The sequence below is a fragment of the Lycium barbarum genome, chromosome 8 (assembly GCF_019175385.1).
Source record: "Lycium barbarum isolate Lr01 chromosome 8, ASM1917538v2, whole genome shotgun sequence".
Lineage (NCBI taxonomy): Eukaryota > Viridiplantae > Streptophyta > Magnoliopsida > Solanales > Solanaceae > Lycium > Lycium barbarum.
In genome coordinates this window covers 93,140,174-93,165,056 of record NC_083344.1, presented here as the reverse complement: position 1 = coordinate 93,165,056, position 24,883 = coordinate 93,140,174, and the positions used below count along the sequence as shown (strand labels likewise).

The 24,883-nt window shown below is 39.3% G+C and overlaps 1 long non-coding RNA gene across 1 annotated transcript; it reads right to left on the bottom strand.

Annotated features, from left to right (window-relative positions):
• Window positions 1-1,133: 1,133 nt before the first annotated feature.
• LOC132606315 (uncharacterized) lies at window positions 1,134-14,339 on the bottom strand. The gene is made up of 6 exons (XR_009569691.1): window positions 13,909-14,339; window positions 13,426-13,609; window positions 11,610-12,788; window positions 10,858-10,935; window positions 10,634-10,701; window positions 1,134-1,466 (listed from the first exon to the last, which is right to left on the bottom strand). It is a non-coding gene; the product is annotated as an uncharacterized LOC132606315 (long non-coding RNA).
• Window positions 14,340-24,883: the final 10,544 nt, after the last annotated feature.

The following is a 24,883-nucleotide window of genomic DNA, read 5'->3' as shown; positions in this document are numbered from 1 at the left end:
GGTAGGTTGCATTCGGGACAGTGTCGCCTAGGGTCGGATGCTTGCTATACCTGCGGGCAAGTCGGTCACATGATGAGGGACTGCCCCTCAGCGAGAGATAGGGCTGGGACTCAGCCCACAGGTTTAGCAACAGGTTCTTCATCAGCACGCTAGAGAACACCGACTCCCCAGATGATAGCAGGTAGAGACAGAGGTAGAGGGGGAGTATCCACTTCAGGTGCTGCTCAGCCTCGTGTATATGCTCTAGCGGGGCGACAGGATCTTGAGTCTTCCCCAGATGTTGTCACAGGTATATTGTCTATATTCTCCCGTAAGGTGTATGCGTTAATAGATCCAGGATCTACATTTTCTTATATTACTCCATATGTTGCCGGCTGTGTTGGGGTGAAACCCGAGTCCATTAAACCCTTTGAGGTACTCACTCCGGTTGGTGAACCCGTGATAGCAAGACGGGTATACAGAAATTGTATTATTGTGATATGTGATCGTCAGACCCAAGCTGATTTGATTGAAGTAGAGATGGTTGACTTCGATATAATCATGGGTATGAATTGGTTGGCATCGTGTTATGCAAATGTTGATTGCCGGACAAAAATGGTTCGATTCTAATTTTCGGGAGAGCCCGTGCTTAAATGGAAGGGTAATGCAGCATCGCCGAAGGGTAGGTTTATTTCCTACCTCAAGGCGAGGAAAATGATAGCAAAGGGCTATATTTATCATTTAGTTCGGGTTCATGACACTGCTTTTCAGTCAGTTCCGGTGGTGAATGAATTCCCAGATATATTTCCGGATGAACTTCCAGGTCTTCCACCAGAAAGAGAAATTGAGTTCGCTATTGATGTGTTGCCAGACACAAAACCTATTTCTATTCCTCCTTATCGGATGGCTCCGGCAGAATTGAAAGAACTAAAGGTACAGTTGAAGGACTTGCTCGAGAAGAGATTCATTAGACCTAGTTGATCACCGTGGGGAGCACCGGTCTTGTTTGTGAGAAAGAAAGACGGCTCGCTACGAATGTGTATTTGTCACGACCCAACCCCGTGGTCCGTGACTGGTGCTCGAGCTGGGCACCCGTACGTACCTGTTTACCAAATCGATATAACCATATCTTATTCGCATTCAGCATATAACAATTGACACCATTTTTTCTTTCTTTCTGAGACGGTCGCGTATATCATACATATCAGACCAAAGCATAAATACATACAAGCCGTTGAGGCTGTCATAGTAAACCACAAACGTAATCAAACATCAGTGACCCACGACCCACATATATGTCTACAGGCCTCTAACAGACATAACATAATCATATGACGGGACAGGGCCCCGCCGTACCCCTGAACATACACATACATGTACATGGCAGAAAGGTATGTACCAAAAGATGGGCTCCGGGACAAGGGAACACTCCAGAATAGCAGAACAGGTAACCTAGACCGCCGGATCTCTTATACGAGCGTCTGTACCTGCGGGCATGAAACGCAACCCCCGAAGAGAGGGGGTCAGTACGGAATATGTACTGAGTATGTAAGGCACAAAATACGGAAAATAGAAACGTAACCAGAACAATGGTGCAAGAAAGTAGGTGCAATAGTCAGAATACCAAGATGCTTATTTTCCGAACGTACATCATACTTACCGGTGCCATATGTTGGAAAAGTACCAAAAACGAATAAATCATCTAGAGCACCGCAATGATTACTTCCCAAACACAGATCCTACGTGCTGGCGTCATATGTATCCATATACGTATTCGTATAACCAATCCATATATATATACATATCATATACTGCCGTGGAACGTACGGCCCGATCCATATATACATATCATATTGCCGTGGAACGTACGGCCCGGTCCATAATATAGAATACACTGCCGAGGTACGTTCGGCCCGATCCGTCTATAACATATACTGCCGTGGAACGTACGGCCCGGTCCATGTAAACATATACTGCCGTGGAACGTACGGCCCGATCCGTAATATCATATATAATGCCGAGGAACGTTCGGCCCGATCCATAAATAATATAACATATTGCTGCGGAACGTGCAGCCCGATCCATAATATCATATACATACCGTCATATCACCTCATATCATATCTTATCATATCATATTATACCTTCAAACGTGTTATCATACTTACGGACTCCTTTTAGAACATTTTCCACGAAGGTTAGGGACATTAAGACTTACCGAATTCTTTTAGAAACACAATTCTCTTACTTATATCAAGTACTTATCAGAATACTCGTAACAGACCATTTATGTCAGATTACACACCCATATCAGAATATTCATATTAGAGCATTTATATTAAGATACTTACACCAAATACTCATATTGAAATACTCGTATCAAAATGTTCATAATAGGATACTTATATCAAAGTGGGAAACACTTATATCAAATCACTTGTCGGACTGTTTATATCGTGATAGTCAAATCAGTATATTCGTATCGGAGTTTCTAGATACCTATCTCGGAGGGCGCATACGAATCAAAACAAACCCGGAACGGTAGCCAAAGGTTTTCCATAACTATTGTACGGAAATGAACCAAATAGGGCAACACAATTAGGTCTTGGGGACTGTGGGCCCACCCCGGGTCAAGTCGAGGTGGCGTACGCAAATTACATATATTAAGCCTTATGGAGTCTCTCACAACCATCTTAGTGTCATTTGGTTACATTTGGAAAATTATAGATGCTTCAACACTTATTCGAACAAAGCATGAAGAATTGGATTCAATTCCATTGAATGAAAACGGGGCAATTTCAGATTCGGATTGCGAGGAGTAGAATCGTCCCCGAGACTCATAACCAAGCCTAATACATCTAAGACATGCCAAAAGAAGGAAAGGTGAAGCCTTACATACCTTTTCCGCTTCTTACGCTACTCCAAATTCAAATCCCAAACTCTCCAAAATCTACAAATGGTCACAATTACCAAATATTAATTATAAGCTCTTAAGAATTGAAACTTAAGTTAACACCTTTCTACAGAAATTTGGGCAGCATCTCCCCTGTTTATATGCCTAGCCCGAATTTTTAATTCAGCAGCCAACAACAACAACAACAATACCAACATCAATTATAATGTTTCCAACTCCAAAATATCTCATAAAACAGCCCACACGCTGTTTTCCAACTTTCATAACTAATTAACTCAGTATACAATTATTTAATCACATATTCTTCGTAAATAAACCAGTATTAGCACAAATAGAAAGATATTCAAACCTTTCTCCCTTTAATATTGCTTAATCTCCACTTTTCCACGCTAAATTTAGGCCACCACACACTTTTATATGATTCTGCACCAATAATTATACGCTACCCGGACTGGAATTTGGAATTTATACCTGGTTTGGGCAAAAATTTGGTGGAGAATTGGGGAGAACTCTCCAGATTTTTGGAGAGTTTTTGGGGTGTTTTTCGGGGTTTTGGGCTGAAAATGAGGGGTCTCCCCCTCTTTATAATTGTTTTGGAAGCTGCCAGAAGCAGCTGGAAAAGTGTTCAGCACGATCGCGCTGCCTTCTGGCGCGATCGCGTAGAGTTAAATAATTTCCTTCTGCGCGTTCGCGCCCCCTTTGGGCGCGTTCGCGCAGGGTTAAAATTTCTGACTGGATGTTCGTTCAGTAAAACGGTCATAACTCTTGATCCCGATATCGTATGAGGGCCCACGACCTATGGTTGGAAAGCTCTTTCAATTATCTACAACTTGTATTTCTGGGGTTTTCCCAAATTCCAAACTTATAATGCCGTTTGTTCCCCTAGAAGTCAGATCCATCCGAAAATGTTTCCTTAAATTGTCCTTTTGGAGGGCTTATGCCCATTTTTGGCTTATGGGTCCTTCTTATGACTTGCTCAACTTTCCATATACTACGCGTATGTATCTTCATATGTCCTTTTTAAAATTCCGGCGTGTGGGCCCCACTTAGCTTGCAGCCACGAGGGCTTTTCGTCAATTAACATATGAACTAATTTACACCATATGGTCTCCAAATGTCATATATAAGCTATCATTACCTTCTTATAACACAACCTTCATTCTGAACTTGATTTTCAAATTTTTGTATCAGACCTTGCCTAACTTTCTTCCAAAGCCTCGGAACCTTAACCTCCTTGATCCTGGTGTAACTTCACTCTTCATTTGGCTCATACTAGGCCATCCACAGCTTTGGTAACGCAAAATTTTTCCGGGGCGTAACAGTATTGACTATAGGAAATTGAACAAGGTGACGATAAAGAACAGATATCCTCTCCCAAGGATTGATGATTTGTTCGATCAATTGCAGGGTGCCAAGTGGTTTTCCAAGATAGATCTGAGGTCGGGCTACCATCAGGTGAGAGTTAGAGAGGCGGATATTCCTAAAACGGCTTTCAGAACGAGATATGGCCACTATGAATTTCGAGTGATGTCATTCGGATTGACTAATGCTCCGGCTGTATTTATGAATTTGATGAACAACATATTCAGGCCTCTCTTGGATCTGTTTGTGATCGTATTTATCGATGATATTCTGGTGTATTCTCGCACGAAATCAGAACATGCAGATCATTTGAGGATTGTTCTAGGCATTCTTCGAGCCCGGGAATTATATGCGAAATTTTCAAAGTGCGAGTTTTGGCTAAATTCGGTGACATTTCTAGGCCATGTTATTTCCGATGATGGTATTCGAGTTGATACTCAAAAGATTGAAGCGGTGAAAACTTGGCAAAGGCCTACGACGCCCACAGAAGTTCGTAGTTTCCTAGGTTTGGCTGGATATTATAGGAGATTTGTAGAGGGCTTTTCATCTATCTCAGCCCCATTGACTAAACTAACCCAGAAGGCGGCTAAATTCCAGTGGAACGACGCTTGTGAGCGTAGTTTCCAAGAGTTGAAAGACAGGTTAACCTCAGCTCCAGTTTTAACACTTCCAGAAGGATCAAATGGTTACGTGGTGTATTGCGATGCTTCGGGTGTCGGGTTAGGATGTGTATTGATGCAGCCTGATAAGGTTATTGCATACGCATCGAGACAATTGCGGAAGCATGAAAAGAATTACCCCACACATGATCTCGAATTGGCTGCAGTCATTCATGCCTTAAAGATGTGGAGACATTACTTGTATGGTGTGCACGTGGATATCTATACAGATCACAAAAGCCTCCAGTATATTTTCAAGCAAAAGGAATTGAATCTGCGACAGAGGCGGTGGTTAGAACTATTAAAAGATTATGATGTTGACATTTTGTACCACCCCGGGAAGGCCAATGTAGTAGCCGATGCACTTAGCCGTCGATCGATGGGCAGTCTATGCGAAGTCCCTCCGGAAAGGAGAGAAATGGTTCAAGAAATACATCGGTTGGCTAATCTTGGAGTGCGTGTGCTTGATGGGGGTGAGGCAGGTACTAGTATCAAAGATTCTACAGTTTCGTCCTTGGTTATGGAAGTGAAAGAACGGCAACGCGAAGATCCTCAGTTAGGTCATTATAGAGACGTATCTTATGGAAAAGAAAATTCTTCGTTTGAAGTTTCTAGTGATGGGGTTCTCAGATACCGAGGGAGATTATACGTGCCAAATGTGGCGGACCTGCGCCGACGAATCTTAGCAGAAGCACATTGTACTCGGTATTCTATCCACCCAGGTACGACCAAAATGTATCATGATCTAAAGATAATGTATTGGTGGGATGGTATGAAAAGAGATATAGCGGAATTCGTAGCTCAATGCCCAAATTGCCAACAAGTGAAAGTTGAGCATCAGAAGCCAGGAGGCTTATTGCAGGCTATAGAAATACCTACTTGGAAATGGGAAGTGATCAACATGGATTTCATTGTGGGATTACCTCGCTCTCGGGGTAAGTATGATTCGATATGGGTGATCGTGGATAGATTGACGAAAGCAGCCCATTTCCTTCCAGTCAAAACAACGTACGCAGCAGAAGACTATGCAAGGCTATATCTCAAGGAAATCGTGCAGCTCCATGGCATACCATTGTCTATTATCACAGACAGGGGAGCACAGTTTACAGCTAAGTTTTGGAAGTCTTTTCAAGAAGGTTTGGGCACGCAAGTGAAATTTAGCACAGCATTTCATCCACAGACCGATGGGCAAGCCGAGCGTACCATTCAAACCTTAGAAGATATGCTCCGGGCGTGTGTGTTAGATTTTGGTGGAAGCTGGGATGATCATTTACCCCTCATTGAATTTTCATATAACAACAACTATCATTCTAGTATACAAATGGCTCCATACGAAACGTTATATGGAAGGAAATGTAGATCTCCAATCGGATGGTTCGAAGTAGGAGAAGCACAATTAGTGGGCCCTGAATTGGTCCAGCAAGCAATAAAAAAGGTCAAGGTGATTCGAGATCGGTTGTTGACAGCCCAAAGTCGCCAAAAGTCCTATGCGGACAACCGCCGACGAGATTTGGAGTTTCAGATTCATGATTGGGTGTTCTTGAAAGTGTCACCAATGAAGGGGGTGATGATATTTGGCAAGAAAGGGAAGCTAAGTCCGAGGTACATCGGACCCTACAAAATCATCCGCAAGGTGGGACAGGTAGCCTATGAACTAGAGTTGCCTTCAGAGCTTGAATCAATCCATCCAGTCTTTCATGTTTCAATGCTCCGCAAGTGTGTTGGAGATCCCACAAAGATTGTCCCGCTAGATGATGTGAAAATAGCGGAAAAGTTAACTTATGAAGAAGTGCCTATTTCCATCTTAGATAGACAAGTGCGAAAGCTTCGAAACAAAGAGGTAGCTTCTGTTAAGGTCCTGTGGCGGAACAACAACTGGGAAGAAATAACTTGGGAAGCGGAAGAGAGCATGAAGTCAAAGTATCCTCACTTATTCCAACCCCCAGGAGAAATCCAAGACGAAACGCCAACGAGATAAGGTATGTATGCACTAATTTTTATGATTTTGGTCGTGTGTGGCCACAAGTATGTTGCTATTGTGATGTAGCCCTGTGAGGCGATGATATTATGGGTTGTTGTGACAGGTTAGTAGTGCCATAGTACAGGGGAAACTCTGGCGAAATTTTCGTAGAATTCCCGAGCGTTTAACATTCGAGGACGAATGTTCCCAAGGGGGGGAGAGTGTTACACCCCGGAAAATTTTCGTTCGCGCACAGTGGATCGACTGGCGAAGGACAATTTCAAGTATCGAACTAGAGATGTCTTAAAGATATTTAGGAGAAGAATTATAATTCCCCTTATGTTGGTAATTAGGATCCAAGTGAGTTTCAAGAAGTACCCACAAGCCAAATATAGGCACAAGCCATCCAAAAAGGGCGAGTTAAGGAAACACTTTCGGAGGATCTGGTTTGTAGGGACCAAAACTCCATTTTTAAGTCGGAATTTGGGAAACGCACCACAGTATAAAAGTTGTAGATAATTTAAATATCTTTCCAACCATAGGTGGTGGGACCTTACAACACATCGGGATCAAAAGTTATGGCCACTTTACGGCAGATAGTTCATCACGTTCTGGCATGACCTGCGACGACAACATGCGACTCGCACATAGTGTCGCATGTTATGCCAGTGAGAGTTGATCAACTGGCATGACCTGCGACACAACATGCGACGCGCATGTTCGACATGCGACTCGCACATAGTGTCGCATGTTGTGCCAGTCTAGAATCTTCTGGACAATTATATATAGACCCAATTTCGTTTCTACTCATTTTTTTTCACCATTTTAGTCCTAAAACCTCTGGAACCCTCTCCAAACTTTCATCCACAAGAAAAATCAAGGGAAACCAAGATTAACAACATCAAATCCATGAATCAAAGTGTATGAAACCCAAGTAAGGTTCATCTTCCTCAAGGAAATCCAAAGAGGGAAAGTAGGGTTTTGGTGCTAGAAGGGAAAACTCCACTCAAGGCTTGTCCAACCATGATCCAAGGTAAGTTTCATGACTATTACATGTTGTTTAAAGATATTGTAAGGTTAAGGTACTCGACTTGTAGAGAAGCATAGCAAATGGGTCATTCAAGAGTGAATAGTGTCATGTTTGGTTAGTAGTTGAATTGAATCATGGATTATAGGGTGTTGTGAGTATGAATAGGTTATAAATGACTTGTAAACCCTGAGATAAATGTGATACGTGGGAAAATACGATATCGAACCTATAACCATAAATGTGATGAAATTGGAGAGAAATGGTGGATTTTGCTAAATGCACATAGATGATGATTGTTGATTGTGATATTGTGAGTAGCATTGGGAATGTTGGGAGTTGATATAGAACATGGGAAAAGTAGTATAAACAAAGGAAGTGCTGCCCAATTTTTCCTAGAAATAACGACGCGTTCTCATAGTTATTTAGCTAATGTACCTCGCATTCTTTAATGAAGGTGACGACGTAACATCGGAGGTGAACGAGAGACCGATAGCTTAGCTAAACGACAAAGGTATGTGAGGCTAGTCCTTCCTTTTAATGGCATGAATCTCTTAGCTTGAATTCCTATTCCTTTCATGAGCTCTCACCTTCTAAGAAGTTAGAGGCTTATGCCTATGAATGTTTATGTGTGTTAAGCTATTCGATGTGAGGATGTTATTCCTTGCCTACACTCACCTAATGTACTAGTCCTTTCAAGGTGAGGCAGAATGTCCATAATGGCTCCATAACGTAACCGGGGGATCACGACCTTACGTCACCCCGATATGATAAAGTTTATCATGAGTCTTATATACGCATTAGGATAAGATAAGTAATTTATGATGAGCATATTATTATGAGTATTTTGCATTGAGCATGTCATGAGCATTTTACACCGTGCCTAGTTGGCCGGGCAGTCCCCGCCGAGGCGGGCAGCTATACGGAGACACCATGACCTTCGGGCATGGGCCGACACCACTAGTGGGCGGCATGAGATGGTACCCCGGACGCGGGCTAATGTTATTGATTATCACACCGTTTCGATATAGACGGGCAGCTTGCATATTATGCATATATGAGATTATGATGAGTATGAGTAAGACAACATGCAATACTTCTTTTATGATTGCCATTCAGATTCAGATGTTTCATATTGATGTTCACATTATATTATCACTGTCTTTCTTCATTGTTTATGCCACTCATACTCAGTACAATGTTCGTACTGATGTCCTTTTCTTTGGACGCTGTGTTCATGCCCACAGGTAGGTAGAGAGGAGACGTTGCTCCAGATTCCTAGAGTTGCCAGCCGATTAAAAGCCCTCCATTGCTCCGGAGGTGCCTATTACAATCTTTTGTGTACAGTTGTATATGTGTCAGTTCATAGAGGCTCGTAGATACTCGATGTGGGTTGTATGGTCTCATGGAAGGGTCATTTTGTATGTATGAACGTATATGTATTATTCTGCTAGCCTATAGGGCTCAAGTATATACAATGCTTTTGTTTCCAAATGAAAATGGTTTTCTTATAAATTAACTATGAAGTGGATAATCGATTGATAAAGAGGCTAAGGAGTAGTAAAACGAGTGGTGCTCGGTGGTTAGCACGGGTACCCGTCGCGGCCCCTAGCCGGGTCGTGACACTTTTATTGATATGCAGGCAAGATATAACCTCACTTTTACTCGTGGAGACATCAGAATGAATCAAATAATGATATGAATTTATTGATTCTAACCAATAATATCAAGATTTGTTGGTTATGAAATGCAGGGCATTTATATGATCTCTATAAAGTCCGATCTCAAACAAATTATATGTGAGCATGTGAGAATGCTTCCATAATATGGCGTTCTACATGACAGTCAATTATTGAAACTTGTTCAAGTCTGTCAAGATAACATCAACTTGTAAAGCAAGTCAGGAATGTATCTAGCTGAGATCAATACCTCAGCACATTTTGCAATCATGTGATATTTATTTGTAGATGAAGATTCCAATAATATTATACGAAGCTTGCATAGCTCACTTGAAAGAAGGATATATCAAAGGAGACAGAATAAAGCATTTCGTTAGATTTCTTTTTGAGACACGATCTTCAACAGAAGGTGAAATACACATTCAATAAATTTGCTCGATTGATGATTTGGCGGATCTGTCCATTGAAGCATTACCAACCTCAACATTTTAGAATCTAAGATACAAAATTGGAATGCGTCATCTCCAAGACAACAAGTGAAGTTTTGATCAGGGGGAGTAAAATACGCGCTGCACTCTTTTTCCCTTAATCAAGATTTTTGTCCAAATTGGGATTTCCTGATAAGGTTTTTAATGAGGCAGCTATCAAAGCGTATTACTAGATACGTATACTCTTTTTCCTTCACTAGGACTTTTTCCCACAGGGTTTTTCCAAGTAAGGTTTTAACGAGGCATATTATCTATTAATGGACATCCAAGGGAGAGTGTTATAAAATATATGTGTATATGTATGTCCATTCTATATTGTAAATATATATGAGTATATGTATGTCCATCTTATATTACTTGGAGGGTAAGAAGTCTTTCACCTATAAAATAGGAGAGTGTTTTCTTCTATCATGGACATCATCAAAACATGGCAATAAAATCTCTCCTCAAGCTTCCTCTCTATTTCTCTTGTTTCACTCTCAATTTGTATTATTTCATAACAAAATGTTATAATTAGACTATGCAAAATGCAAATTTAAGGAACAGAGGATCATGATATGTTTACCTTCTCCATTTACCTTTTCTTGTTTTTGATTGCTCCTCCATTTATTATTTTTTCCCACATGAAATGTACTACAACAAAAAACTCATATTAGAGAAGCTAACAGCAGTTAATTTTATCAGTGGCCTAGCAGCACTTAATAACACACATTACTTGAGTCAAAAGATAAACAAATATCAACTTCTTAAGATAATACATCTCCATTTATGAAGATAAAAGCTACTTACACTGATCTCACTTAGTCGAAATAAGCAAAAGCATATAGGCAGACCTTTTCATGTGAACCGAAACTCGAAACTCCTATCCTGCATGTATAAGCACGACAAAGTTGGACGATACATACATTTATACTCATACGCAAGTCAAAAGGTGATACATTTCGATATAGGAGTATCAATACTTGATCCAACTTGAACGTCAATGATCTCATATTAAATGCATTTCAGACAAATATTTCCTTCACAAAATTGATATATAATGCATACTATTTATTGTTGAATGGTTCTTTCTAGTGAATGTCAATAATGTATCTTTGGTATTGTTAAATGACGGATGCTTACCTGATAGAATCCATGAGGGAAAAAGAGAAAAAGAAAACTGCTTGAATATTGTTTTGGACATTTCATCAAATTAAACACCTTGGTAGTGTAAAAGTTGTTCCCTTTTTTGTTACTATTTTTGCTTCAGATCCCATAAATGCATTTGAACACTCAAGCAAGTATAGAGTCTACCTATCAAACATGAAGAAAGAGGAAAACCAAATATGAATAAATCTTATCCAGAAACACTAAACTAAAATGAAAAAATCAGAAAGCCAAAGAGAACTTAAAATGATGACTAATCTTTAAAAGATGGAATAAAAGATACATGGTCCCCATAACATAATTCAGAAACTTTCTTTTCTCAATTTTCATGGTTTTCAATTGTATCCAACCGAACAGATTCTGAAACAAAATAATTTTTCAAGATGGAGACTCACTTTCTCTATCGCCCGTCCACTCACTTTTCTCATGTCGTCAGATGAAGGAAAATCCAATGTTCACTATTTTTCATCTTGGTAGAGTTGAAACTGTAGATTGAAGCTCCTGAAGAGAAAAGGAAATTGCACAAACCAAACTCTAAGGAACAGAGAGTTTGAGAACGAAAAAGAAAGAAGAGCGATTTCAAAGTACACGTGTTTTCCCATGCCGTACACGTGTTCAGGGGAGAAGGACTAAAGAATCAATAATCTAAATGAGAGGCCCATTTCTATTTGCACAATTTTAGATTGCGGTGTTCGTACCCATTAATTGTCATTTCTATATAAGGGTAAGGGTAATATTGGTAAATTACAACACTACTTTGAAGAGCATATGAAATGAAATAACGGGTGTCACTCGGAATTTTTCAACTTCCACACTTTTTCCAGTAAAGATCATGTCCAAACATAACTGAACTTCTACTCTTTTCAACTTCAAAATTCAGATACTAATTGTTTTCAACTTCAACTAAAATTTGTCCAAACGTCTACTTCGCCTCCATGCTTTCTTCTGCAATCAGAAAAGCTGGAATTCTAGGGTATTGCAATTAAACAAAAATTTCAGACCTGACCTTAAGGAAGGTACCAACAAAATTAAGCAAGATATCTTCAATTCCTGTTAAAAGGCTTTTACAAGGCTTTCTTGATAAAAATGGTAGAATGTCTGTTTGACACACAAAGCTAAATGTGCTAGTCTACAAAATTTTGTCGCCCAAAGTAGTTTGACATTAGAGCTCTCCTTCAAAGATTTATATCACAGTTGCTGGCAACGTCTTGCTTAAGAATATAGCTAGCCTCCTTGACTGACTCGGATCACATAAGATCCTAAAGTATGTCATCAAAAGAGAACCAATACTGCAAGTTGTTATGTAGATCAAGATGGGCTAATCGGGATTGGCAGCTCAATGATATACGAGATGGTGTACCGCATAAGAAATCACATAAGCCAGCCCTCCGGAGAGAACTTTGGTTATATGACCTGCTAGTATTCCCAAGTAAAAATTTGATTATATTCTCACATTCCGAGATAGATCACATATCCAGTGAGGGCCTTCATTGTGAGGGTAGAAGGGAAAGATTCTTCTTGAGGGTTTTCAGTGCTCGCCAGTGAACGGCTGCTGCAGTTTCTGATGTTCCCATCTGTGCAGTAGTTCAAAAAGGAATCAGTACTAGATGCTTAAATCTCCACAAAGTGAGAACATAATAAATAGCAGCAAATACATTGTTTCTACCCCTTCCCCCCCAACAAACACCCAACCCCAAAAGAATGAATAAATAAAAGGCAAAGGAGGATAATTCTTGAATACGTCACTGTTAGTAGATCATCTAACAATGATTATATTAGACGAATGGTTTATTTTTTCCAAGCACCTACATCAAATTGAAGACTGTTAAGATGTGTGAACTGCCTCATCTAAAATATAAAATATTAGAGAGGAAATTAGTATTTTTTTTTTTAATTTTATGTTCATCATGCACCATTACGAGTGGGCATGGTTCTTTATCATGAACCAATTGGAAATAACTGCTGATTTGTTGACGACGAGACTTAGAACTCATGACCTTTATACCCATGTCAAGATGTGTAAATCCCCTCATTTAAAACTTAAATTGTAAGAGAGAAGACACCCTAGATGTTCATTTTAGGTTTACAATCGGAGTAGAAACAGCGAACACCTTTTTCCTTTAATTCCCAGCACATCTCAGGAAAATTTTCTGCTATTTGTTAGGGTGAAAAAATTATGTGCTTGCCAAAGGAGAAGGAAACAGAGCTTACCTTGACTTCCATATTATAATAGTCTTGCCACAATCCGACATCCTGATCATAGGTTGTAAGTGCAGTTTCAAACAATTTTCGGGCATTTCCGAGACTAGTCTTGTCTCCACTAGATGCAAGGTTCAATTCCAACTCAATGCAATTTCTATATAACGAAAGTCCTGGATGCGGTAAAGCAAGAAATCTGCACAAGGCAGTCAAACGTCAGAGTCTGAACATATGCCATTATTGCTCTTTAATGAACAAATGAAACATCATCTAGCATCTGAGCCCCCCTAAAATTGATCCCACATCTGAAGAAGTTTTAATTAAATAATACTGGATAACAAACTCTAAAGACTGAAGAAAAGCCTTATATCTGTCAACACCTGCAAGTCCCAGAATTTAAAGAACCCAATATCAAGTTTGAGTTTTGCACCAAGAAGGAACAAGGTTAACCTTCCTGAAACTAGTAAGAAAGTGAACTAAATGGTACCTAATTACCTAAACGGCTAAACCAACTTCAGAAAACAATTGATTAGCTAGTGCAATAGTGAAGGACCGTGATTGGTTTCATAAAGTGATCCAGTTAGAAAAGGCCTCATTTTGTAGACTGTGGGCTAGAGATAGACGTCAGCACATTTGTTTCCACGCTCTTAAACAAGTCTGTCTTCAGGTTAACGTACAAGAACGCATTCACCATAACAGAATAGTTTATCAAGAACGCAAATGTTCTGGGCCTTGCAAATGTTCACCATAACAGAATAGTTTATCAAGAGAATTTTGATACGCTTTATACAAGAACAAGCTTTCAAAGCTCTTTTTCAGTCAAACAAAGAAGATTTCGATTTTCAGAGAATTCTGGCCCACTGGAATTCATAAATATAGGAGGAAAATCAGCATCACATAGATTTTTGCCGTTTGACCATGTTGCAAATCAGCAAGTGCATAAATACAGGTAAGACCGTTTTGTATCTTTAATGCTATTTTTGCAACAGGACTCTTAATTACACTGAGGTCCCTCAACTTTTCAGAATTCTAGATTTAGCCTGAACATTTTTCTTTGTTTCCCACCCGGTTTGGCGTGAACATATTAGTTGTCATGTTTATCTTTTGCATGCCCCTAAAAAAACTATAAGTGAAAAATATTTTCTTACTAATTTATCTTTATATCTATTCAATGAATATGCACTCTATTTAAGAACAATATTAAGCTAATCTTATTAAAATTAGAATGATCATGAATTCATGATATCAGCCAATAATCATTTGTTTGAATTTTTAAAATTCATACTCCCTTTGTCTCAATTTATGTGGTGCCATTCAGATTTCAGAAGTCAAACGAGTTTTTCTTTTACCGTAATTTTTTCATGTCTTTTAAATATTTTGAATTGTTGATTATTGTGACTTATACTATTAATTATGTAGTTTTTAAATATTTAAATTTGATTTATGATTGCGTTCGAGGGTGGGGTGGTGGGTGGCGGGGGTGGGTGGATGTGGGGGTTGGGGGGCGCTTGGGTGGGTATTTTCAGAAAAATGTTTTTTTTTTACCAATCAACCGAACATGAGAAAATAAGTAAGAAATTTACTTATTTTCCACTACCCATCCGAACATGAGAAAATAAGTAGAAATTCACTTATTTCCCAAGAACATATTTTCCTCCATACTGAACACACCCTTATCAAAAATGTTTTACCAAAAAATACTTTAAAGCTATAGCTGCTAATGTTTGGGAGCGCTTTTGTTAGAAAATATTGAGTGAATGCCTACAGCTAATACTGCTGCAGTTCCTAATTAGGAATTACATTTATTTCTTCTTTCGCTTTGCCGCATTACATAGATATGTTTTTCTTTTTCTTGCGATCATCAAGAACATAGTGCTTCAATCTCCTTTTTGAAGTCGCCAGGTGAATTTGGGACATATATTTGTAAAGGAAAAAGTGTACATCTGCAACAGTGGACATTTGACGAGAAACTAATTGAATGTGCATGTAAAATATTCAACAAGAATCCGTAAAGTGCCATTTAAAGGGTTTACCTATGCTACAGAAATGTCATCACCAAACTTACGAATACTTTCTGGAAAGCCGTCTAACTGGAAGAAGTTGGCAATGGCAGCAGAGACAGATCACATTTCCTGATGATAAAGTAGACTAAATATTGAAAGGAGACAAAAATTCTAGTATTCATATATGTTAACCCCCATTGCACAACAGAATTCTTTAGGACATAAGACTATGATAAGAGTAAAATGACAAAACACTCTCGGAGCTCTGCATTGTTACACTTTGTCATCCAGCTTTTGAGCAGGGACGATACCAAGGTATTAACAAAATCATAACAGAAATGCAGGTGTTCACAGGGCTAGGACATGGTTCATTATGAAACCTTCTTGCTATCAGAATGTGACAATGTACGATCCAGTGATTGCAATTGATAACGAAGATTTTGGTTTTCCTCGAGTAAGCGGTCATATTCAAGAAGAAATCCTTCTGACTGCTTTTTTAGAGCACCTGCGTTGGCTTCAGCACTGCTTGCTTCTTTGGCCTTTTCCTCCAGTTCATACTCCAGCTGCATAATTTTTCCACGCAATGCACTTGCCTCTCCCTCCAAAGTTTTGATCTCCTCTGAAGCTCCACTTTTAAACATCCTCAAAGGCTCTATTTTGCTTTTTCAGAGCTTCCATGGCCTTCCTCCTCATACTAAGTTCTCTTATATTATGGTGTAGTCTATCAATCATAAAGGCGAGGTAGAGGGAGAACCCTGCACAAAAGTAATTGTGAAATCCAAAAGTGGAAGAACACCAAATAGAACTAGGAACAGAAGTCAGATAAAGTGCAATAGAGATATCCCTCAAGTCAGATGTCTTTCTATGTTATAATTTTAAACATGCCATACAATTGCAGCAGTAGTCCATAAATACTAAGCTCTAGTAAATAAATTCCAAATGAATTATAAGATCAGCCTGCATAGAAACCTCAAAAGGAAAAGATATCAAGTTGATTGCAAGTGAGAAAGAACTTATGAACCGCATTTTACAAGAGCTTAGTAATACACATCAAAATAGACTTGGCTATGTGGGAAAAAGATAATCAGTATCACCTGATTGCTCCTTTCACATGTCATAGCAATAAAAGTGAAAACATAGCCATCACTAATAATTTTTATTTATCATGTGATAAGATGACTTGAAAAGAATCGATAACTGGGACAAAACTATGTCCATGCAGGAATGTTATTCCAATTTTTCCATCTTTGATCCATATTCCTATTTTTCCATCTTTGATCCATGAGCATTTCCTTTATGATTTTTTTATCAACATTTTTACTCTATTTAGACCATGTAAGTAGCAACACGCATACGTTCAAAATAGCATGCACCGGGAACCTCCAAATCCTAAATCCGCCTCTGGTTAGCAGTAACGAGGGAGAACAACCGAAACATCTCAACTGAAGCAAAACTCTAACTTAGAAATAAGCAGCCAAGAAAACCAACACCAGGCCATGACACGTCTGAGTGTGTACCTTTCCCTTTCTTTTCATCAGAGTTGAATAACCCGTTAATTAAAACAGCAGAAGACACAGTAATGATGAGAACATAAAAGTAGGTTGAATTTGTGGTTGTACCCAAATCGTCCATTCTCACATCAAGTAGTTGCTAAATGCTGACTTAAGAAGGCACTAAAGATATTATCTTGTCTGAGAACTGAATTGCCTTTCAGAAACATCCTCGGCATGTCTTTGTAAAGAATTAATAAAATAAATTATTGTTTACAAAGGTATAACATATAATTAAATACAAAAAGCAACCGACAACTACAGTACTCACATGGTACTCTCTCCGCAGAGGTGTTGGTGTTTATCTGGGCTCGGAGTTCAAGAATTTAAATAAGATTTTTATTGTATAAGCCAAATGTAGCTTTACATGTCTTGTTATTTTGTCTCCCCTTATAAAAGAACAAAATTTTATATGAAGTGCGTCCAAACAAATCATGTCATCAATGGTAAAATGGAAATGATAAGCTTAAATAGTTCTTATTAATAGAAACGTGCCATTCTTTTTTGGGACAACCTAAAAAGGAAAGCGTTTCACATAAAATCGGATAAAGGAAGTATATTTTTATCTAGTATTCACAATGGGCACTGACTGACCTATAGCCAGATGCCATAAGTTTGCAAAGTTGACAGTATACGGCAAGATCTCCACCACCCCATTCAAACGCGCACTACGGTTTTACCAAAATAAATGAGGTATTGAGGTGTCAACCTTTTCTAAGAGCACTCTAAAGCTATGCATCCAGAGGCCCGACTATAAGGCTATTAGGGAGACTCAGTGGACCTGACTCCACCAAATGGGCCCGGTATAATGACAAGTACAAAAAGCACAAGAGTATGAAGATGAACAACTTTTTTAGAGAGGCACGGGTGTGGTTGAGGTTGTTGAACTACAGAATCATGCCGCTTGACCACTATACAAATGTGCAGAATGATAGGATGTGCATTGTGTATTTCATCATGACGGGGCGGCCCGTAAACATTGGGTATTGGATGATTCAAGAGATGAAGCGAGTGAGAGGGGGCAAGTCCCATAGGTTGAGCTTCGGCAACACACTCACATCGTATTTGATGTAACTTAATGAGAAGTTGGCTGATTTTCGTGATAGAGTGCTTGTGCCACCCGATAGCATGATTGATATTTCCAAAGTCAAGTCCCAGAGCAGACTGCAAAGCATAACCTCACTCCAGCCGAGGAAAGGTCGGCGCAGTCCACGATACTGACCCAACTGCACAAGATAGCAGTGTTACAGGCCGAACACTTCCAGTTGGACCTCTCGAGTGTATATGCAGAGGCACCACATACAGTGCACCCACTGTTACTTCTCGGGGAGGAAGCCCGATTACTAGCTGATGAGGATGTCAATTCGATCGATCTCATGGAGGTCAATGAAGAACAGGTGAGGAGGCGGAGTCGCATGCTCAGGGTGACGATGATGAGGAAGATGATGAAGCCGAGCCATCTGATGGCGAGGCTGATGATGATGATGTTGAGGACAATGACTAGGCCCTAGTGGCCCCAAGGAGTATCTCTCGCCTTACTCTGTTTTTATTTTTTTCATATGCATTAATGGCACTGCCAAAAATTAAGTGAGGGGTGGGAGGTACGCCTCGAGATAGGATGCCTATGCCGTAGGTTTTTTTTTTAATTACTTCTAGGATTTTTAATTTTAGTTTAAGAGTAGTACCCTTAGAAAAAAAACTGAAAAAAAGTGAAAAAGCCAAAAAGATTTTGCTTATTTTTAATTTTTCATTTTCTAGTTTTTAGACCCTCAGTTTTGGCATAAGGCATCTAGATAGTTGGGTAGATTTTGTAGTTGGGTAGATTTTTCTTTTGTTTATTGTAGGAAAAAGATTCAAACTTGTAAGACCATTCAAATGCTAGGAGCTCGGGTTAGGTGAAATATTGGCAATATGAGCGATTCTTGATGTTAATTTTGAAAGCATGCCTTGAAAATGAATAGCCTTTCTCGAAACACTTAAGTCTTGCTTTGTTTGACTCATGTATGACCCATTTGGCATTATTGGTATGTTGTTGCTTGATTCGAGGGACGATGTGGATCCTTCTTGCATTGATTATGTGCCATGTGTGTGTAAGAAATTTGTTGTATGATCCATGCCTTGTATAGATGTCTAGAACTTGCCCCGTGTCTTCGTAAAACGAGATGAAGTATGTTGTACTTAGGAAGTGATAGAGGCATTTCTTTGTTAGCCTGAATTTTAACTTATCCTACCAACATGTACACATTACATTAGTTAGCCCCGTTGAGCCTACGCTTTTTCTTTGATAGCAGTCGATAAACCCCTACCCTTTTGTTCTAATTGGCCTAATTTTGATCTATAGTACTCCTAAAGCACTTTAATGATAAATTGATGTAATTGGAGTTGGGATTTGAAAAAAAAAAAAAAAAGGGAGTGTTTGTTGGTTGAAATCTAGTGAAGTCTATTGGTCCACCTAAAGAAAAGAAAATCTCACTTGTTAGTTGGGAATTGGGAATAGAAACTTGAAAGAGAGAAGGGGGGAGGGGGGGGGGGGGGGTGTTTGGTTATCATAGAATAAAAGTTTTCATTCTAACTCGTGTTGTCAAAAAAAATGCGGTGCTTAGATGTGAAGAAACAAAATGGGTTTGATTTGGGAGGATTGATTGTTGGTTGGTTGTAAAAATTGGTTGATAAAGGAATTTGTGCGAAACGATTGTGTTGTGTGTATTAAAGTGCTTAGGGAGGATACTCACTATTATCTAAATATTTCCTACTTGTCCCTTAGCCTACATTACAACCCTTTAAGTCCTACTTGATCCTAGGTTCAACGTACTTATATTAGTGAAGCGGTTACACTACGGGCAAGCTTATGGTTCGTTGTATTTGGCATGTGATGTTCTTTGTGAGAGTGAGCGTAATTTGTTGATTTCATGTCCATCGAAATAATATTGTTTGATTCATGTGAGATATATGGACAACTCTCTTTCGGTGAGGGCACATAGTTGACAATGGATTAGTGAAGTGTTGGATTTTTGATTAAGTAGCATGAGTTTTGCTTTGAGTGGTGTCTTTGAGTCATATTTTATTTGAAAGTATGTCGTTTTTGAGAAGGTTGTTTGTTGATTTTATAAACTGAAAATTTTGATTGTCGGCATGACTTTCGTGAGAATTAGCTCAATGTTAATCTTGTGATGTGATTTTGAAGTAGCCGTATTAACCAAAACCCGAGTAGACCTGTTTGAATTGCATGGTTGTGAATTTGCGATAGTTGGATGTTTGGTGAGTGTTTGCCTGAGGGCAAGCAAAGTCTAAGTAGGGGGTAGTGATATTTGGCACAAATATCCATATTTCGCGTCACTTTCCCTCTAATTCTTAGTACTATAATCGTGTTCTTTATAGTGAAATCATTGTATTCGAGCTTATGTTGGTATGCTTGTGTGTTTAGATACAACGAGGCAAAATGAACGGAAACCAAGCAATTTTGGGTGGAATTGGAGGCGTATCGCACTTGAACGAGATGACGAGAGGATCGGACAACACTTAGAAGAAAATCTGGTCACTGAAGGACCTTGTGATGACACTCAGACACTCAGGGGATGGACAAGCGACGCGTGAACAACGTGCAAGCCACCTCAAGCGATAGGACATGTGACGTGCAAGCAGTGCACGTCGACGTCAGTTTTTCCCGATTTGATTGGGATTTGGTTTTACTTATCACAAACTTTACCCTAGAATATAAGTATAGGTTTTTATCATTGTAAACGCGGTTGGAACTTATTCTTGAACACAGTAAGCCGTCGTTCTTAATTTATTAGCTTTCTTATTATTTTTGACCATTAAACCCTAGGTTATTCATGAATGCGCACAGCATTTTATATATATTTATTAACTATTCATTTATTTATTTATTTTATTACATCCATAAGTTTAGGAATTACAGAAATACTCCCTTAGTCCCTATTATGTGGCAAAGTTGGAATTTTGAGATTCAAACTTCTAAACTTTTCCCGTTAATCCGTACATAGAAGCTTTAAGTTTTTTTGATAAAAAATTGATGCACTCTGGATCCAAATTGGATCGAAAGTAGCAATTTAAACTAGCCTAAAGAGTAAATGAAGTAGAATTACTCCTGACAGCCAAGTTTAAGAACCCTAAATTGGAATTCAGTTGAAGAAGAGAGAAAGGAGTATTGTTTCATAGAAGAATCTGATTGAATGCTTTTACAATTGATGAAACTACACTTTATAGCCTAATGAGGTTTTGGCGGCAAAGTTAGTTATAACTAACTTTGTGACAGCTCATACCCATGTGCAGTGCACATGACTGTAACTAACACTACTAACCACCTCACTAATCAACTCCTAATTACAGCTAAGCAATTACAAGAAATGTAAATGAATTAAAATGAATTACAACTAATAGAAATGACATGCACAAATTCTGGATCATATCAACACTTCCCCCTTGAGATGATCCTTGTCCTCAAGGATCAAAGTGTGGAAATTGCTGTTGGAATGAGTCAAAATCTTCACAAGTACTATCTTCCTGAGCTGAGTTAAGCCACTGGATGAGGAGTTGAGGGACAACCTTGCCATGCTTTTGAACTAGCCTTCTATCTAGGATTGCCTCAGGATATAGTAAAACAGGACCAGCTTGAGATTGAACCACTGGTAGGGTAACTGAGACAGGCTGAGAACCCAGCTTCCTCTTGAGTTGAGAAATATGGAAAGTAGGGTGGATTTTTGAGCCAGTAGGGAGAGCTAAGGTATGGGCAACAGCACCAACCCTTGTAGTTATCTGAAAAGGTCCAAAGAATTTAGCAGAGAGCTTTTGGTGAGCATGAGGCTTCAATGATAGCTGTCTGTAGGGTTGTAGCTTGACATAGACCCAATCCCCAACTGCATAAGTTCTATCAGTCCTTCCTTTATCAGCCTGAGACTTCATCCTGCTCTGAGCTCTGGTTAAATGTAGTTTAAGAGCCCTCAATGTAGCTTCCCTAGCCTGCAAACTTCTGTCCACCATATCTAATTGAGAATCGAAGGGCAAGTAAGGTAGTAATGGAGGTGGTGGTTGACCATACACGGCTTCATAAGGGGACATTTTAATGGAGAAGTGGTGAGTGGTGTTGTACCACCATTCAGCAAGGGCTAACCACTGAGGCCACTCCTTAGGCTTCTCACAAGTCATACACCTAAGATAACATTCTAAGCATCTGTTAACAACTTCTGTCTGACCATCAGTTTGTGGATGGTATGCAGTAGAAGTTAACAATGAAACCTTTTGTAGCTTAAAGAGTTCCTTCCAAAACTTACTAGTAAATACCGCGTCTCTGTCAGAAACAATGGATTTAGGCATGCCATGCAATCTAAATACTTCATTCATGAACACCTGAGCTACATCCAACGCAGTATAGGGGTGTTTTAGGGCAATAAAATGAGTAGCTTTGCTCAACCTGTCAACCATAACAAAGATGACCTCCTTCCCTGCAACTTTTGGTAGGCCCTCTATAAAGTCCATTGAAATGTCTTGCCAAACCTTGTCAGGGATAGGCAAGGGTTGAAGCAACCCTGGATATGCTACATTTTCATTTTTGCACTTTTGACAAACATCACAGTTCCTCACATAAGAGTACACATGTTGCTTCATTTTTTTCCAATAAAAATCCTGTTGTAACCTTTTGAGAGTAGCAGTTATACCTGAATGTCCACCCATGGGGGAATCATGATAGAAGGCAACTAGGTTTTCTCTCAAAGTATTATCAGCACCTACCAGCATCCTGCCCTTTCTACTTAGAATGCCAGAATGGTATTTATAGTGAGGCTTGTGACTTGAACCAGCCTGGATTGTCTGAATCAGTTGATGCAGGCTTGGATCTTGAATCCAAGAAGTCTTGACAGCATCCAACAGATCAGCATGAACACCAGAAATGCTGAAAAGTTGTATAGAATCCTGCTTCCTAGACAAAGCATCAGCAACAATGTTTTCTTTACCCTTCTTATAGTCAATGGTGTAGTCATAACCTAGTAACTTGACTAACCATTTTTGTTGGCTAGGGGTGGTGATTCTTTGCTCCAAAAGGTACTTAAGACTATGATGATCAGTCTTAATAACAAATTGTCTGCCCAGAAGATATGGCCTCCACTTTTGAACTGCAGTAACCAAGGCTAGAAGTTCTCTCTCATAAACAGAAAGAGTCTTGTTCCTCTCAGACAACCCTTTACTGAAGTAAGCTATAGGCCTGTTGTCTTGGACTAACACAACCCCAATACCATCACTAGATGCATCAGTTTCCACAATGAACTCTTTTGAAAAGTTAGGAAGAGTCAGAATAGGTGCAGAAGTTACAGCTTTCTTCAGATTTTCAAATGCAAAAGTAGCAGCAGGATCCCATTTGAAGCTGCTTTTCTTCAGTAGATTGTACAAGGGTCTTGCAATAAGGCCATAATCTCTAATGAACCTTCTGTAATAGCCTGTCAAGCCCAGAAATCCCCTCAGCCCTTTTAGAGTAGTTGGTTGGACCCAATCCAATACTGATTCCACCTTTTGTTTATCCATAGATACCCCTTGTTCAGAGATGACATGACCCAAGTAATCTATTTCCTTGACCCCAAATGCACATTTACTTTTCTTAACAAACAACACATGTGCTCTAAGAACTTTGAAAGCCTCTTGTAAATGTGTTAGGTGATCTGTCCCATTCCTGCTATATATGAGAATGTCATCAAAGAAAACCAATATGAATTTTCTGATATGAGCATGGAAAATTTGGTTCATTAGACTTTGAAAGGTTGAAGGGGCATTTGTGAGACCAAATGGCATAACTAAGAACTCATAATGGCCATGGTGGGTTCTAAATGCAGTTTTATGTATGTCTTCCTCAAACATTTTAATCTGATGATAGCCAGATCTTAGGTCCAACTTAGAGAAATATTTAGCTCCATGTAATTCATCCAGAAGTTCCTCAATCACTGGTATAGGGAACTTATCCTTGATTGTGCAGTTGTTCAACTCCCTATAATCCACACACATCCTCCAAGAACCATCCTTTTTCTTCGCCATGACAATAGGTGATGAATAAGGACTGGTATTGTGCCTGATTACTCCAATCTCCAACATTTCATCCACCAATTTCTCAATCTCATCTTTTTGGACTGCAGGATACCTGTAAGGTCTAATGTTTATCGGTGAGGTTCCATCCTTCAAAATGATTTTGTGATCATGTGATCTTGAAGGTGGCAAATCAGTGGGAACTTCAAACAAATCATTGTACTCCTCCAACAAAGCTTGCATTCCCACCTCAACCTCAGAATCCACTTGAGTACCTTCTATACTCATCAATTCTACTGCATTTTCTGTAACAGGTTCCTCCTGATACCTTCCAACTGAGATCATGCATAATTCTGTTGGTTTGGCCAGTAACTTGTCCATCCTATCTTGTTGAATCACTTTAGCAGCTGGTGGTTTAATTCCTCTCAGTGAGACCTTGTGACCCATAATAGTGAATTCCATCCTTAACTTGTTGAAATTCCACATAATATCTCCCAAGGTAGATAACCATTGAATACCAAGCACCATATTGCATCCTCCTATCGGAAACACCAGCATATCTGAATCAAAAGAAACACCTTGCATCTTCCACATCAAATTTTTGCACACATAATTACTATAGACCTTATTTCCATCAGCAACGAACACAGGAAAAGGTGAGATGGCAGTCAAAACACACCCCAGCCTCTTTGCAGTGTTTAAATCTAGAAAATTGTCGGTGCTTCCAGTGTCAATCAGCACATGAATTGCCTTACCCTTTACAAAAATGGTAATTCTCATGGTTCTGAAGTCATGGATACCATTCATTGCATGGACTGACACATGAGGTAATATGGATCCCTCAGAATCAGTTTCTAGTCCTTGACCAATCATGGATAAGCACTCAGTAGG